The following is an 18,935-nucleotide window of genomic DNA, read 5'->3' on the forward strand; positions in this document are numbered from 1 at the left end:
AAGAAATCTCCCCTGGAGGAGGCCATGAACATCAACCCTCTCACTCTCTCTCTCTCTCCCTTCTATTTCTGCTTCTGTGCACATCCATTAGAAGATCATGCATTGCTCCATCAAGCACCGACTGACCTGCACATTGACTATTGTGGAGCATGATTCAGAGTTTTTACCCTTACAGGAGAAGGGTTTGAGGGCTCATCCCAGCGTGGGTAGCATCATTCAACTAAATGAGTTGTAGATCCTGATTCAAAGTTTTTACCCTTACAGGAGAGGGGTCTGGGGGCTCCTCCTAGCGTGGGTAGCATCATTCAACTTGAAGAGTTGTGGAGTCTGATTTAGAGTTTTTACCCTTACAGAAAGGGGGGTCTGAGAGCTTCTCCCAGTGTGGGTAGCATCATTCAACTTGAAGAGTTATGAAGTCTGATTCAGAGTTTTTACCCTTACAGAAGGGGGGTCTGAGGGCTCCTCCCAGCGTCTTCATGGCCTTTTGCCCTTACATGAGGGGGGTTCGGGGGCTCATCAACCCTCTCACTCTCCCTTCTATTTTTGCTTCTGTGCACATCCATTAGAAGATCCTACATTGCTCCATCAAGCACCGACTGACCTGCACATTGACTGTTGTGGGTCCTTACTGATGAGTTGCCTCTAAATTTATTCGACTCTGGGTCCTTACTGCACTTGAAGTTGAGTCGTTGTATTTTTTGTTGTTCAATGGGTGGTGAGGCCCTCCTCTACTCTCTCAAGACTCTTAGCTTGGGCAATCTTTCTTTTGATGATTGTGGTTGTAATGTATCGTTGAAGTTAAAATGGAGAATAAAATGAAAATAAAAATCGCTGAAAATTTATAGAAATAAACTAGACTCAATAACGAAGACACCACTTTTTACGGATTTGGAATATGACCTCCGGTTAGGGAGATATGGCCCTAACAAGTTGGTCCTAATTCGGGTAGCGATTTACAGCGATTTGCTTACTGAATAACACTACAAATCGCTATAGCGATTTGCGGAAGACACTACAAATCGCTATAGCGATTTGCGATTTGTAGTGTCTTCCGCAAATCGCTATAGCGATTTGTAGTGTCTTCCACAAATCACTATAGCGATTCGTAGTGTCTTCTGTAAATCACTTTAGTGTTTCGTTGGAGACCCGAAAATACTACAAATTGTTGTAGGAAAGCCCGATAATACTACAAATCATTGTTGGAAGGCCCAAAAAAAATTTCTTCTCTAGAGAGAGAGAGCCCCCGGACCCCCCTCCTGTAAGGGCAAAAACTCTAAATCAGGCACATAAGTAGAGAGAGAAGGGAGAGAGAGTGAGAGGGTTGGTGTTCATGGCCTTCTCCAGGAGGAACTCTTTACCTCCCTTGATTTCTTCTCCAGAGAGAGAGAGGGTTTTACAGTGTTTTACGAAGAAGGAAGAAGAAGAAGATGGCGATGAAGCAATGTAGGATCGTCTGTTGGATGTGCACAGAAGTAGAGAGAGAAGGGAGAGAGAGTGAGAGGGTTGATGTTCATGGCCTTCTCCAGGAAGAACTTTTTGCCTCCCTTGATTTCTTCTCTAGAGAGAGAGGATTTTACAGTGTTTTACGGAGAAAGAAGAAGAAGACTTTGAAGAGTCAACATCATCCTCGACTTTCTGGATAAAGGACATGTTTGTCCTTTTTTTGAACAGAGAAAGAAAAAGACTTTGAAGAGTCAACATCATCCTCGACTTTCTGGATGGAGGACATGTTTGTCCTTTTTTTGGACAGAGAAAGAAGAAGAAGACTTTTAAGAGTCAACATCATCCTCGACTTTTTGGATGGAGGACATGTTTGTCCTTTTTTTGAACTGTTTGTTTTTTCTTTTTTGAATGAAGGGCATTTTTATCATTTTCTCAAACCATCACTTTATGAGAAGAATAGCAAGAAAGGGTACTTAAGTCTTTGCAACAATACCAGAGTTCGATGCAAAGTTATGTCAACATACACGGGAATACGAGCCCCATGTGCTTGTATACGTGGTGCTCATTCAAAGCCCCGATCACAGACGTGGAATTCAGTGAATCATCGGGGGCGAACATACACCACCCTCTCCTCTCTCTCTCTCTCTCTCTCTCTCTCTCTCTCTCTCTCTCTCTCTCTATATATATATATATATATATATATATATATATATATATATATATATATATATATATATATATATCAACTCCTAACTTGTCATTTTTTTATGGAAATTTATTAAGAAGTGAAAAAAAAAGTTCGAATTCAGTTTCGATGTCGATTCACCAAAACCGACTAAATTGGATATTCCCTAATCAGAGTTTGATTCAGATCTGGATTCGGGCTGTAACTCAAGCTGAATCCGAGTCTGATGGCAAGCATAATACTTAATCCAAACCGATATCCACCTAAATGGGTTTGGTAGGTCGGATATCTGGCCCAAACCCATGCTGTTGACATCCCTATAATAGTTCCTGATGCTACCATTGTCTCAAATATAACTGCAAAACAGTCATGATTAAGTTAACACATATGGTCACAAGGCCAGATAAGATTCTTTTTTTCTTGCTGGGGCAAGGGAAAACCCCATCATTGATCGCACATTGATAAGAGGGTTGAAAGCGGGTTAGATTTGGGTCAGACTTAGGCAAAACTGGTACTAGGTCTGTCTTTAAAGAGGTAGGTGGTTCCAAGTCCAAAACACAAAATTAGGGCTGGTAAATGAGCCGAGCATCAAGTGTTCAACCTTGGCTTATTCTTGTGCTGAGCAAAGCCAAGTTTGAGCTCATAATGAGTAAGAGTTAAATGAGCCAAGTTCGAGCTCATAATGAGTCTGAGTTAAAGAAGCAGAGTTCGAACTCATAATGAGTCTGAGTTAAACAATCTGAGTTTGAGTTGGCTTGTCTACAGAAAAAAAAAATTTGTTTTAGAGCTGAAAAATATGGGGTTACAAAAAAAATGCATAGTCTCAGAGCTAAAATAATAAGATTTTATGACTAAACCTGTTTTTTGCAAACCAAATACTTTAATCTATGTTTTAAGCATATATATGATGTAAAATATATCTAAAATAAAATTTCTAGCATGCACAAGTCAACCCCATGTGCATTGTTCATATTCAACTTGCCAAGCCTATTTCACAAGTTTGAACATCTCTTTGTAAGCCAATGACCATGCCATGAGCAGCTGGGCTTGTTTTCCAGCACTACTCGGAATGCATGAGAAATCCTGGGTTTGGGAAGACCATTGAGTGGTTATTTATTAACTTGTATTTATGTATGCTCCACAAGCCACACTTTATGTTTCGGTTTACAAAATGGGCAGCTAAAGAGGTAGGTTAAATGGTCAGTCGGGTCGGGTGGGGTCTTGCCAGGCTTAGTTATGGTTTTCTTTTTTTGGATTTATAACCTTAAGAAATCACACCCGACACAAAGACCTAGTCGCGCGGGCTCAACCTTCCATACCTACAGTTGTCGTGCCAACAACGTAACACTTCGAGGCTAGGACTCCTGCCCCTAGGGCCTATGCTATGTGTTGCTTGTGCAGAGAGGAGCGATGCCTGTGGGAATCGAACCATGACAATTCATCTAGCAGCCAAGGCCCCACCCTACTATGCCAAACCCCTTGGGGCAGTTATGATTATTTATTTATATGGTTCTTACTGTCCCTGACCAATCTTTTAGAATAGGGCAAGTGTAGGAACGCGCGGTATGCGTTGGCTTGATCGGTGATGTGCAGTGGTAGCATGGCACATGATAGGCAATGGTATCGTTGTTAGTGCATCGTTGTATGGCGGTACAGACGTGGAACATTGTTTGGTTAAGCAGTGCCAACGGATCAGAAAATGTTGCCTTTAAAGATTGGGTTAAGGACCTCTTGGCTTGCAGGGTTTCACGCGTAGCGGTTGGATACACGGGGGTGTATGTGGGTTAGGGCTAATTCCCTCAGGGATCACATTAGGTGATTCCAACCGAGTATGATAACTCGAGAGTAGGCGAGTGAATGCCTAAGCGCCGGCGAATGAGTCTTGGTGGTGCTCTTCGCTATAGTGTTTAATCATAAATTGGTCTTCGAACTGGGGGACACAAGATCTTGTTCTTTTAATAGTGAGGTTTTGTTATAGCGTGCACATGGAGTCGCAATACGCTCCATGTCACGCAAGGCTAAGGCAACTTTGTGCCCCTTTCGCAAGTGATAATTGGTATGAGACGGCTATGCACTAAGCGACATTGACTAGATGAAATTCGTATTTGAAAATGCTCTTGATCAGCTTTCGCTAGGCAGTTGTGCACGAGGTGGTACGCAGGACCAATAAAATTATTCAGCATATGAAAAAGTGTTGGTGTACGGCCTTTGATCGTTAGGCTATTTAGATTGGGTAGTTTGGCACATTGTGGGTTTGCAAGAAATTTTATGCCTGTGACAAAGCGATAGGAAGGCTTGCAGTTGTACGAAAGGATCGTCGCATCACATTGGTTTATTAAAAAAGTAAGTTGGTGACAAATTGACATCCGAGTAGAAAGTTTCATGGAGACCTTGTTGTTCATGTAGTACGACACTGAAGAGGATAATGATGGTTTATCTTGGTTACGCAAATTTTCTCAGCTTAAGTATTGTTGACCGAACATAGAAGCAAGATGTTGGCAGGATGATATGGGACATCTTGATCATGATAAAAAGAAGTGTAAGGTTTATGTTTCGTTGACTAAGGGAGCATAGATAAGCCAAAAGATTTCTGCCAGTTGTGCGTTAGGCTCAAAGGTGGAGCGTGACGTCTGCCTTGTGCATGCAAAGAATGCACGTTGCATTCGGCTAGATGGATTTGCACCTTTGGGTATGGAAGACTCAACTAAACTTCTACATTCTCTTTAAAGATTATGAGTTAGCGGAGTGTCCATGTTGAGCAAAATGCTTGTTGTTTTGGTTTCTTGAGTTAGCCAAATACTCTATGGATTGTGTGTACAAAAAATTTGTCATTCGTGGCTCATCGATTCTTGCAGGAAGGTTTTGCTGACTCTAGATGAGAGTTACAGCGTGCTGGCTCCGGCAGAAGAGTTGCAGTGTTGGGACAAAGTGCTTTTGTGAGGACGAGTGCCTAAGAATACACTTTGAAGGACCACTTTGGGGGTGATACACAAGTAGGCATTCCCCACCTGAGTACTAGTTTGGATCGTTGAAAAAACATAAGTGTGAACACCCCAAATTTTCAAAAGTTTTATAAAATGACCCTTTTGCCCCTGGTTTCATTTTCTGAGAAAACCAAAGCTAAATTTTGATCATTCTTCAGATTTTCTGAATTAAAATCCATATTGATATATTCGAAATCAACTCTGGATTCGAATCCAGTACTTTAAATCCATATTTCCTCAAAATCCGGATCAAAACCCATTTCTGAAGAAATCTTCTCAAAATAGCTTTAAAATTCTCAGAAAAATTCTCTTTTGTAAATATTTTACAAAAACACAAAAAAAAATTAATTTTAAATCTTTATTTTCTCGTAAATCCTAGGATTTTTGAAAAAATAAACTAAAAACTAAAAAAAAAATGAATTACAAGAAAAACGAGTGATTTTCAAAACTTTTGAAACTTTTAAAGACAACTTTTCCAAAAACCTCATTTCTTAAACCATCTTTCAAAATTTCGTAAAAGAGGAACCACCTTTGTGAAATAGGAAAAAGTTGTAACGGAACCCTCCCGCGCTTCCCTCTTCTCCTCTCTCCATCGCACATCTGCAGAAGACCTGGATTCTCCTCCATCAATCTTCAACAACCTCCCTCTCGAACCATCCTTTTTCCCTTTAAGAGGAGACCCCCCATCTGGTGATCGGATCATCCATCCATTTCTTAGCATTGCGTACAGCAACCCATCAACTTCATCCGATTCTCCCATTGATTTCTCTTCCAGTCGAGGTTTCCCTCTGAAGCATCCTTGACATCGTCCACCTTCATCGGCCTCTCTGCTGGAGTTTTTCTTCTCCTCGACTATCAACACCCCTCCATCCTAAGGTGTCAAAGCAAGATACTGCAGAATAATCCTGCTTCAAAGCCTCTCTCCTGCAAGGAGCCGAAGGTCGACTCTATCACAGGGATTTCATAGAGGTCAGTATTTCCACTCCTACTACCCTTTTTTTTTTGGGTTTTCCTCCTCTTTTACCTCCATGGAAGCATCCTTGTAGCATCGGTTTGCTCATTAACAAATCCGATCTACGGACATGCGATAGCAAGGGAATGATTCTGTTATTCCAACATTTCTCCTTTTTTACTTTCTTAACAAGTTCTGTGCTCTTCGTGATTCCAATATACGCTCATTTCCTTTGTACATTCCTGTATGCTCACACAAGATTATTTCTGTATGTCGCTTCATGTCATTCATTCCGAGATTTGATATTCTGCATGTTTCTTTATATCTTTGTATACATCCGATCCATCCCCTGATTCGCTGTTGAAGCCGGATGTGATCTACTTTCCCCATGCTTTTGATTCACATATCGTCATCCCAATTTTGTTTTAACTATGGTTTCCATTTCAATAAGATTTCTGTTTCGGTTTTCTTCTTCTTGCTTTTATTTTTGTTTTATTTTGATTTATGCTCTTTTCTTGTTGTGATCTATTTCAAACTTTAATATCTGTTTTGATTCTCAACACGATATCTATTTCATCCCTATTATCTCGTTTCTTGTTTTATTTCATCCCCGTTCTTCTGTGCGCAAGAGCAGCAGAAGTCAGTTTATTGCTTAAATTTGAGGAGCTTGATGTCAGAGCCTAATTCACTGACCAAACTGTTAAAGATCTGATGTCTAAAATCGATTTGTTAATTGATTCTCTACGTTGGGTTTGAATCATCAGTGCTTATGACTAACCCACCACGTGAGATAAGATGACCTGAGTTCTCACTAAATGCATTCGTTAAGTCCATGCCTCTGAAGTGCGTTTTGATTCCTGTTAGTGTACTTATCAAGGGGGATTCTTTTGTTTCATCCTACTTGCTCTCTTGTCCAGTTTTAGCCATGAGAAACACCCAGAATAGTCGATTCTGTTTATGGTCTTCCAATGCACCTGCATTTGGTAACACCCGATTAGTGCGATGACTATCTAACATCTCATTGATTTCATTAGTAGTCTGCCTCTACTTATGAAATTTAGTATTCACCATGCATCATGCCATTCCTACATCGTTGGACCATCAGGTCCGACCTGCACTATGTCTTCAAGCCTTCAGTATATTCACAGGAATTGATTCAGACATGTCCTGCTCAAGAACCCCCACCCTTCATCCCATCATTTAGGTCATCTTTGCATCAGATTCCCCACAGGTAACAGGTCCAAACCGTAGCAGGAGGCTGCTAGGAAGCTCAGGAGATCTAAATTTTATTTACAGATTAGATGGTAACCTCAGTTGTTTTTAACCATCTGAGATTGAAATGTTTCTTATATTCATTGGCAGTCTCTGTAACGTTCCATTTTAATGATACTTACTGATATAAGATTGTCCTGGAGTAAGCCATCTTTCAGTAGTCATATGAACATGATTTCTAGAGATTTTTTTGGGGTTCTATAGAATTGTGCATTCATGTACCTGCTATTGGGAATGATTCATTTATATACAGGTTTTATCAGGATGTATTTGCTTGCATATAGCCTAAATCTTGTTTTATGATCGTGACTTTGTCACTCTTTTCTTTTATTCTTCTGCAAAATCCTGGTATTTAGGGATCAGACGCTCTACCTAGAGTTTTGGAACCTCGTCACTTAATTTCATCTTATGTTAACACATCTTCTGGAAATCCGAAGATTCGTGGAGTTGCTCAGAGGATTTTAAGATGGGGGAATAAGTTCAGATGATGGGTCCAGACCTGTTAAATTCATCCGAATTGTTTTCCCAAATGCTCATAAGTAGAAAGGATTGATGGGGAGTTGTTAAAAAGTTGAAGCTAGAAATTGGAAATAGTGTTGCTGAGATCAATTAAGAAGCAGAGGAAGCCTATATGCCCACGGTGCGCTGCCAGTGGTCTTCTGATAGGTGTGATCAGAGTCACAGGGGTGAAAAGATCAAATTGGCTCAAATATATTAGCAACTCTAGTTTCTCTTTTTTTTTTTACTACTTACAAAGGTCATGGTCCTGTCATGCCGACACCTCTTAGGCACTATTCACCTACAACAGCACAAGTTCCAGCCATTGCGTCACCTCAAGCCCCCTGCAGTCAGTCCCTTACCACAACATTATCATCATCCTTTCTAGTTGCAACTAATACGTCCATAACAGTTTCAGGAATATCTAAAATTTCTGAACATTATGGATATCTCTGAAATCCAGATAATTGATTAGTTTCCAGGAAGTCAGTCAGCAGGTTCATCCCATCTACAATCATCACGTCCATTCTAGGTATGATAAACTCGTTGGATAGTTTCACCTGCATATCATCCTGCACATGTTGATTGTTCTAACAGCACCATAGTTTCATGATGAATTTTCGGTTTAACAAGTGTTGTTACCTTGTGCTCCTTTAGGTTATATTCTTGTTGACACCATACAGCATATCATCTTCCCGCTAGTCCCCTGCAAATACATGTCCACCTGTATGCCCATTTGCTGTATCACCTTCTTCATAGCAGTACCTCACTGCTGTACATTTGCACTAATTACCACAAACAAATTATTATCTTTATATCCATGCACATTTTGGGTATTCCCATTTCATCATCTACATACAGTAACACCATATCATTAACAACAACCCCTGTTATTTGACAGTCTTCTTCTCTTCCGCAATTCATTTTGGAAATCCTCTTCGGTTTTAGCATGTTGTGGAGGTCTCCGTGTTGCTGATCCTTTTTTTTAGTTATGAATTTGCATTTTGATTCTTTAGGTTTTTCTTATCCCTAACATCCTCATACCTTTTACCTGCCATATACTTTTATTTCCTGCAAATTATACTCACCACCACCCTCTTTCCCTTAACATCACACTTAGATAGTTGTGCATATCACCACTCACTACGATACCCATTAAGTGGGCATGAACTTTTATGCAGTCTACCCTCATTAGTATACATGCATCCTCATAGGTACTTTAGCTTCAGTATAACCTCTTGAATTCTTTTATATTCTTGCCATATATTAACCCCTTTTTTTTGCAGGAAAATGTATGAAAAGTGCCATTTTTTTTAGAAATTGTAATTTCAATTCAAGCTTCAAGTTGTAATAGCTAAGTTTGAATAAAAATTTACATTTCCTGCTTTAGGTAGAATGAATGAGCATTGTAGATATCATGAATTACTTGTTTTTCATGCATTTTGCCTTTATTTCTCAAATTCTCACAATGGTGAAACACGAATGGCACGTGCACCATTTTGTAAGAGGTAATTGATACTAAGTTGATGATCCACATCGATGGCCATAGTCAGGGTGTGGACAAAACTTAGCATCTTTATCTTTTACAAAATAACACTGGATCCACTTTCCAAATTCATCATATTTTCCTTAAATATTTTCTTCTTTTATCAGAATTTAACTTAAAATTAACTCAAAATATATACCAACGGCCATAGTCAGGGTATATTGAGAGTTCATTTCATTTTAAATTCTATAAAAGCACCAAATGGGTTTCATTCTTCTCCTGAATTTAAATATGGATTATTATATAATACATTCAATGACCATAGTCAAGGATGTATTATATCTTCAATCTTGTTTTAATTCATTTGGAAAATGGAATAGCTTTTCAAAAATCCAATTTCAAAAATTCTTTAAATGCATTCATCATTTAGGATAGAACTGCATCATATTTTCAAAATTTCCTTTTTTTCAAAATTCCAGGTGTTTCTTCTTCTTATCCAATTCTATCTCATTTCAAGATTCAAAAATTCAATTTCAAATTCCAATTTGACTTTGAAATTCCAAAATCATTTCATATTCAAACTCCAAAATTCCAAATTCAATCCAAAAGTTCAATTTCAAAGTTCAATTCAACTTTGAAGTTATCTTCTGATTTCAAATCAAAATCCGTCCTCTTATCTTCAATCAAGGTTTGGATTTGAATCTCAAAATTTAAATTTAAATCTGGGTTTCTAAAACCCAGATCCATCTTTAAAAGGTCCTATTTGGACTTTTCATAATCCAAATCCAAAGTTAAATTCCAATTTCAACTTGGATCCAGATTTCCAAGTATAAATTCAATCCCACTTTGGATCTTAGACTTCAGATCCACATTTCATCTTGGATTCCAGAATCTTGGATCAAATCCGTTCTAGGATACAAGATTCTACTTCTACTTTGGATCTCAGATTCAGATCCAAACTCTATTCTAGGATCCAAGATTCTACTTCTACTTTGGATCTCAGATTCAGATCCAAACTCTATTCTAGGATCCAAGATTCTACTTCTACTTTGGATCTTAGATTCAGATCCAAACTCTATTCTAGGATCCAGATTCTACTTCTACTTTGGATCTCAGATTCAGATCCAAACTCTATTCTAGGTTCCAAGATTCCACTTCTACTTTGGATCTCAGATTTAGATCCAAACTCTATCTTAGGATCCAGAGTTCAAATCCACCTTTGGATCTCAGATTACAGATCCAAAATTCCACTTAGGATCTAGATCCCCATTCTTCATTGGATCTTAGATTATAGATCCAAAATTCCACTTAGGATCTAGATCCCCATTCTTCATTGGATCTCAGATTCAAATCCAAAAATCCATTCTAGGATCCAAAACCCAATTCTTCATTGGATCTCAGATTCAGATCCAAAAATCCATTCTAGGATCCAGAACCCAATTCTTCATTGGATCTCAGATTCAGATCCAAAAATCCATTCTAGGATCCAGAACCCAATCCTTCATTGGATCTCAGATTCAGATCCAAAAATCCATTCTAGGATCCAGAACCCAATCCTTCATTAGATCTCAGACTTCAGATCCAAATCCATTCTAGGATCCAGAATCCAATCCTGCATTGGATCTCAGACTTCAGATCCAATTCCATCTTAGGGTCCAGAGTCCAACTCTATCTTGGATCTCAGATTTCAGATCCAAAAACCATCTTGGATTCCAAACCTCGAATCCAATTCCATTCAAAATTCCAAATCCAAATTCCACTTTAAATCCAAACCTTAAAATCAATTCCATTTCATTTCAGATTTCAAGTCAAGTTCCCATTTCAGATTCTAAACTCAAAATTCAAACTTTAAACTCTATTCAGAATCCAGATCTTGGATTCGGATTTCATCTTGAAATTCCAACTTTTAAATCAATTCCATTTCTCAATTTTATTCAGATTTCCCAAATTCTATCTTTCCTTCTGATTTCAAACTCCAAAGTTAGAATTCAATTCCATTTTCATTTCTACTCTGATTCAAAGTCCATTTATGACTTTGAAAATTTCCTTTCTTCTCTCAAAACTTCAAAATCACTTTCCAAAATCCAGATTTACTTTCCCGAGCTCTTGATTATTCTAAAAACTTAGAACTTTAATCTTAAGTTCTAAGTTAGAAAACATTTCTTCACTTTATCAGATTCACTTGGAAATTCTTCAAAATATTTTCAAAAAGAGCATACATCTTTGCATATTGCACAAGCATGATTCATTGTGCATTTAGACTTAGGATAAATACTTAGATAAATTCTTTGCAAAGCAAAAAGGCATAAAATTTGACCCTTGGTTTGATTACCCCTGGTAAAGGCGCCAGGAACGGTTGAACCTCGTACCGACGAGCGGATCCCGTCTCTCCATTTTTCCCGCAAATATTTCAAAAACGGAGGCGAGTTATTTCAAAAAATTTCAAAATTAAGGTCAAGTGAAAACCCGCAAAAGAGTTCCTCTTTTCTCTTTCTTTCTTTTCTCTTCTCTCTTTCTTTTCTTTCTTTTATTTTACTCCTTTCAAAAAGGAGGAGAATAGAGGTTAGAAGAGGGAAAGAGAAGGAAGAGAAAGAAACCACAAGAGAGGAAAAATTTTGCGATGATCATAATAAGTTGGTGCTTAAAAGAGTTGATATCCTTTCAACACGCATTTGTGGTCATTTTTCTCTGCAAGGACCACAAAAGGCTTGGAATTGCCCTTGTTGGGGTTTGAAGGCACCCCAGCCATGAGCATGATGACGACAAGTTTGTCGTGCGGGCGAGAATGACCCGTTTGTGCAGGAGACTGCACTAGGGTCTCACGAGCAGAGAATGCTCAATGTTGATAAAGCAGAAGATCGTTGTCTAAGTGACTGGAGATGCATTAAGGAATGAGAATTGTCGTGTTAAGGTTACGGCGATGATGCATGTAAACCAGAACAAGTTGAGTAGGTTGGAGAAAAAGAGTAAACCAAAGATAAGTATAAAGGGAAACTGACATATCTGTAAAGAGTGTATTCTTAACTGCACCGACATTGTCGAAGATGATAATGGTTTGGGTGGGGGAGAATGTATCAAACCGATCTTTCAGAATAAGGCAAGTTGCAGTACGAAGCTCTACTAAGTAGAAAATGCATAGAGTATAAGAATGTGTGGTGTGCGTTAGCTTGATCGGTAATGTAGGGTGGTAGCATGACACACGATAGACAACTATATCATTGTTAGTGCATCGTTGTATGGTGGCACAGACGTGAAGCATTATTTAGTTAAGCAGTGTCAGCGGATCAGAGGATGTTGCCTTTGGAGATTTGGTTATGGACCTCTCGGCTTGCAAGGTCTCACGCATAGCGATTGGACACATGGGGGTGCGTATGGGTTAGGGCAAATTCTCTCAGGGATCACATTAGGTGATTTCAACCAAGTATGGTGACTCGGTGGAAGGCGAGTGAATGCCTAGGCGCCAGTGAATGAGTCTGGGTGGTGCTCTTCACTATGGTGTTCAATCATCAACCGGTCTTCGGACTAAAGGCTACAAGGTCTTGTTCCTTCAGTAGCAAGGTTTTTCTATAGAGTACGCATAGAGTCACAATACTTTTCATGGCACATAAGGCTAAGGCAAGTTTATGACCCTTTCAAAAGTGATAGCTGGTATGTGATGGCTATGCTCTAAGCGGCATGGACTAGATGGAATTCATATTTAAAAATGTGCTTGATCAGTTTTCGCTAGGCAGCTATGCACGAAGTGGTGCGTAGAGCTAATGAAATAATTAAGCACATGGAAAAGTGTTGGTGTGCAACCTTTGGCCGTTAAGCTATTCAAATTGAGTAGTTTGGTGTATCGCGGGTTTGCAAAAAATTCTATGCTCGTGAAAGAGCGATAGGACACCAGAACAAAGCACTGGATTAGCGACGACCTCATTTCGTCGCTATTCTGTTGCTAATCCATCGCTAATCGGGTTAGCGATGGATTAGCGACGAAGAGGGGATGGACAACTTACGTCACAAATTTTTCGACTCTAACTGGCGACGGAATAAATCTGTCGCCAGTTTCGTCGCTAATTACGATGGAATAACGAACGACGGATTTCGTCGCAAATCCGCCGGTACTAAACGGCGACCTCGGCTTGGCGATGGATTTACATCCATAGCTAAGACGTCGCTAGATTTCTATGTATAGCGACGAAAAAATCCGTCAATAATCCATTGCAAACACGAAAAAAAATAAAAAATTTTATTTGAAAATTAAATATCGAGAACGCTACAATTTATATTTCCTGTACAATTTATATTTCCTGTAAATAAAAAAAAAGTACACATAAAATTTCATATAAAAGGAATCTACAACAATTAATCATTTCACTTTAAAATTAACAAGTTTAATTATTTACAATTCAACAATTACGATTTCGAAACAAAAAAAAATAGAACTTCTTCAACACATTAATCTAATCATCGCCAAGATTTTGTGCATCTTCTTGTTCATTGCCTTGATCTGTCCCTTCAGCTTCACTACGCTGATTATCGCTAGCAACCTACACAAGAAAAGAACAGTCAATATTGATAAACAAAATATATTGAAATAAATTATACACTACATGTGATTCTATCATGTACTCATATGTGTTCTAAGGCAGTAAAAAAACTTTATATGTGATTCTATCATGCTCATATGTGCTCTAAGGCAGACAAAAAACTCTATATGTGATTCTATCATGAATGATATGTGTTCTAAGGCAGTAAAAAAACTCTATATGTGATTATATCATGCTCATATGTGTTCTAAGGCAGCTAGAAAAACTCTATATGTGATTCTATCATGCTCATATGTGCTCTAAGGCAGGCAAAAAGCTATATATGTGATTCGATCATGCTCATATGTGTGCTAAGGCAGTCAAAAAAATGAATATGTGATTATAGCATGCTCATATGTGTTCTAAGGCAGTCAGAAAAACTCTATATGTGATTCTATCATGCTCATATGTGCTCTAAGGCAGGCAAAGCAAAAAACTTTATATGTGATTCTATCATGAATGATATATGTTCTAAGGCAGTAAAAAAACTGAATGTATGATTCTAGCATGCTCATATGTGTTTTAAGGTAGTCAAAAAACTGAATATGTGATTATAGCATGCTCATATATGTTCTAAGGCAGTCAAAAAACTGAATATGTGATTATAGCATGCTCATATGTATTCTAAGGCAGTCAAATAACTTTATATGTGATTCTATCATGCTCATATGTGCTCTAAGGCAGGCAAGAAACTTTATATGTGATTATAGCATGCTCATATGTGCTCTAAGGCAGACAAAAAACTCTATATGTGATTCTATCATGCTCATATGTGCTCTAAGGCAAACAAAAAGTTATATATGTGATTCGATTATGCTCATATGTGTTCTAAGGCAGTCAAAAAACTGAATATGTGATTATACCTGAGAGGGACCTGCAATCGAAGTTTCCCTGTTCAACAAAAAACTGTTGAACTCATCTTGGAGAACGTCGACGACGGTTTCATGGAAGTAGTCACGCATTGTGTCCTTAACGATCTGACGTACATCTTCACCGAAAAGAATAGGTTGCTGCTTGGAGCTTATGTCGGCGGAAGAAGTTTGTGAGTCGTAACTAGAAGAAGCAATAACATGTGAAGTGTTCATATTACTCCTAAACCCGAACACGCGACCTTTTTTGGGTTCACCTGCTGTAGTCACCCATGCTGCAGGATCAAATGATGGATGCTGAGTAGCATCATCGCCATATCGCTCTACCATATGTTGCTCATATGCCTCCTACAAAATAATGTTTAAAGTATGCATTAATAATTAATGATAACATTATGATAACTTGCATATTGCAATGATTATTAATAGAATAAATACATACCGTTGTCGTTCTCGCCTTCTCTGATACGAAGTCTCCTGTGGTCTTCCATTTATGTGTTTCAACAAACACATACTTATATGGTACAATGCCTCATTTTTCTGCTTCCTGCGAACTTAAATGATAAAAGATTTAGTTAACAAGTTTGCAACAATACTTATAAAATTAATATTATATATTGATGAGTTACCATTTTCTTCAAGTGGCTCCCAAATGTCTTAGATCCACCTGTGTGTAGATGGGCTTCAGGCATTTTCGCTCGATTTTGGGCAGCCTTCACAGAGCGATTTCGAAATGCATCTCCCGCCCACTTATCGCACATTTCATCCCAATAATCTCTCCTGATAGTAATAGGGTCATGGCCCTTCCACTGAAGTGGATCATCTATTCCGCCAGATGCTTTTTTTGCTGCAGTCTTCATATTGTGCAACATGTCTGCAAATCGCTTGGCAACCACCTTCTGCCATACCTTCCTTGCATCATTTTCTTCCACCGTAGTTGCGAAGCCTACAAATATTTTCAGAAAGTTAGTAGACATGACTAAAAAAAATTAAATATGAAACACATTAACTATGAGAAACAACTGTATACCGTGAATGAGGACCACAATCTGTCTAACACCGCCTTTGGGTACTCTTTCCATTAAGCAACCGGTCCTGGTAGATGTTGAAGAAGTGAATTTCTAATCTCGCGTACTACTTCTTGTGGCTCAAACCTCGTGCTGCACATGAATTTGTACATAGTAAATATCAATATAAAATATTTATAAGATATGCAATAATTGAAAATGAAATACTTACGGTCGATTATTGATATACACTATTCGAATGAGTCTTCTTGTACCAGACTGAGAAGACCCTGCTTCCTGTGTTGGCTCCTGACTTGTGTGATCAACTGGTGTAGGTGGGTCGTGTACAGGCGAAACATCATCTGTAAAAAAATACGTTAGAAATTCTCAGAATGCGCATTTGAACTAATCAAGCATCCAATTAGTTAAATGATATACCTATCACAGGAGCCCGTGAAGATGAAGGCTGGGCCTGGCTACTACTGGATGAGCGACCATTGTAACCTCCACGAACCATATTCTAACAAATAACATATGTCATACAATACATTCAAATAATTCGCATCAAGTATTACAATACATTCAAATCATTCGCATCAAGTATTGCAATACATTCAAATGATTCGCAACAAGTAGTACAGTACATTCAAATAATTCAAATCATTCACATCAAGTACAATACAACCCATTCATTCACATCAAGTATTATAATACATTCAAGTCATTCACATCAAGTATTACAATAATTCAAGTCATTCACATCAAGTATTACAATACATTCAAGTCATTCACATCAAGTATTGTAATGCATTCAAATCATTCATATCAGGTACTGCAATGCATTCAAATCATTCACATCAAGCATTGCAATGCATTCAAATCATTCGCATCAACTATTACAATGCATTCAAATAATTCAAATCATTCACATCAAGTATTGCAATGCATTCAAATCATTTGTATCAAGTATTACAATACATTCAAATAATTTAAATCATTCACATCAAGTATTGCAATACAATTCATTCATTCACATCAAGTATTACAATACATTCAAATAATTCAAATCATTCACATCAAGTATTACAATAAAACTCATTCATTCGCATCAAGTATTACAATGCATTCAAACAATTCAAATCATTCACATCAAGTATTGCAATGCATTCAAATAGAGGTTTGTATTACAAGATTTTACTCACTAGCTTGAGAATTCTTCCTCGTCACTTGTTTGACTTTCTTCTTCTTTTTCTTTTTCTTCTTCTTCTTCTTCTTCATTGTTTACCCATCCACTTGGTATATCATTTGGATCACATTCTTCTATGAATGTTTCATCGGCCAATGGAGATATGACATGCATATCATGCGCAACATCGTGATCATAAGCAAAGTCATAAATATCATCTGATTGATAGTAATCATTGTCTTCTTCTAACTTTTCTTCCTGTAACTGATCATACTCAGGGTATAGTTTGGACTTCACCTTGCAAACTGCCCAGCATTCATTTCTATCTGACTTTTTTATACTCGGATATGAAGTATAATAAACTTGTTGAGCTTGCGAGGCTAATATGAATGGTTCATATGTTCCAAAACTGGATTTATGATTCACTTCCACAATGCCTGAAGCATTGTCGAGTCTTGTTGCAGTTGGATCAAACCAATGACACTTGAATAAAGTTACCCTGTTATTTATGCTTAAGTAAGTCAACTCCATTATTTCTTCTATAACACCGTAGTAATCATGTTCATTTTCACCGTAGCTGCTACCCTTGACACATATGCCACTATTCATCGTTGATTTGTTTATACCATAATCTTTTGTATAGAATCGATAACCATTTACGATGTACCCATTGTAGCATTGCACAACTTTGATCAGACCATTTTCTAAATCACATATTCCTTGATCTTTAACATCACCATGGCGGACCTACGCTCAGACATAAACAATGATTGTGATCATCATCAATTAAGTAACTTAGTGTTGTTTACAAGTACAAAATTTATGTTAGCTTCTTTACCAACTGTTTCAACCACTCCACAAACTTAGTTTCACGTTCTTTTTGTACTTCTGCATCAGTGAGATGTGAAACTTCTCTTTGCAACTCCAGATCAAATCGTCTGCAAATCACAATTACTTATATTATCGAACCATGTATGCACGTATAGAACATAAAAGGATTTATAATTGTGTTGCGTCTACATATACTTACTGGATGTATGGGTCGATCGCTGAGCAATTAAAAGGAATATAGATGTATGTTGCGTCTTGCTCTCGATCTGTCAAGAGCCTTGATCGGCAACTACCAAATGCATGCCCAAGTGGTTGAAATATCAACATCTTGACAGCTACAGTTACTTGTTCTCCATCATCATTATGGGGCAGGCATGTGTAACGTGTTGGAATGTGAGGTTCAAAGTACATAAATGAGAAATTGGAAATCTCTTCTAAAGTGTACGCCTCACAAATAAAGCCTTCTACTCTTTCTTTATTACGAACCTTTTTTTTGAGGTCGAACATGCATCTAACAAAAATATACATTTCAAATTTTAAATATCTGTCGTTAAAGAGACATATAAAAAAATATATACCTTTCAAATGGGTACATCTATCGATATTGCACAGGGCCACCAACCCTTAGTTCATATGACAAATGTATGATCAAATGTTCCATAACATCGAAAAATGCTGGCGGAAATATCTTTTCTAGCAGACAAACAGTGGTGATGACAGAGTCCTTAAGATGCTTTACATCAGATACTATGACTTCTGATGCGCACAATGTTCTAAAAAATCCACTCAACTCAGACAATACCCCCCATATAGGTTTGTCTAACATATCATGGAATGCTAGGGGTATCAATCGTTGCATAAAGATATGACAATCATGGCTCTTCAACCCATATAATTGTTCATCGTCAATCTTCACAGCCCGAGCAATGTTAGAAACATATCCATATGGAAATCTCAATTGTCTCAACCATTGACATATATGTTTTATTTGATCAGGTCCAAGAACGTACTTTGCCTTTGGTTTCAGTACTTTGTCATTATACTCTTTGAGTTTCAATTCTGGTCTTTTACATATTACTTTTAAATACATACGGGCCTTCGGATTATCCTTCATTTTCCTTTTAACATTCATTACTGTATTGAACACATTA

Source organism: Nuphar pumila, chromosome 4, assembly GCF_984573655.1.
Source record: "Nuphar pumila chromosome 4, dmNupPumi1.hap1.1, whole genome shotgun sequence".
In the NCBI taxonomy this organism is placed as follows: Eukaryota; Viridiplantae; Streptophyta; class Magnoliopsida; order Nymphaeales; family Nymphaeaceae; genus Nuphar; species Nuphar pumila.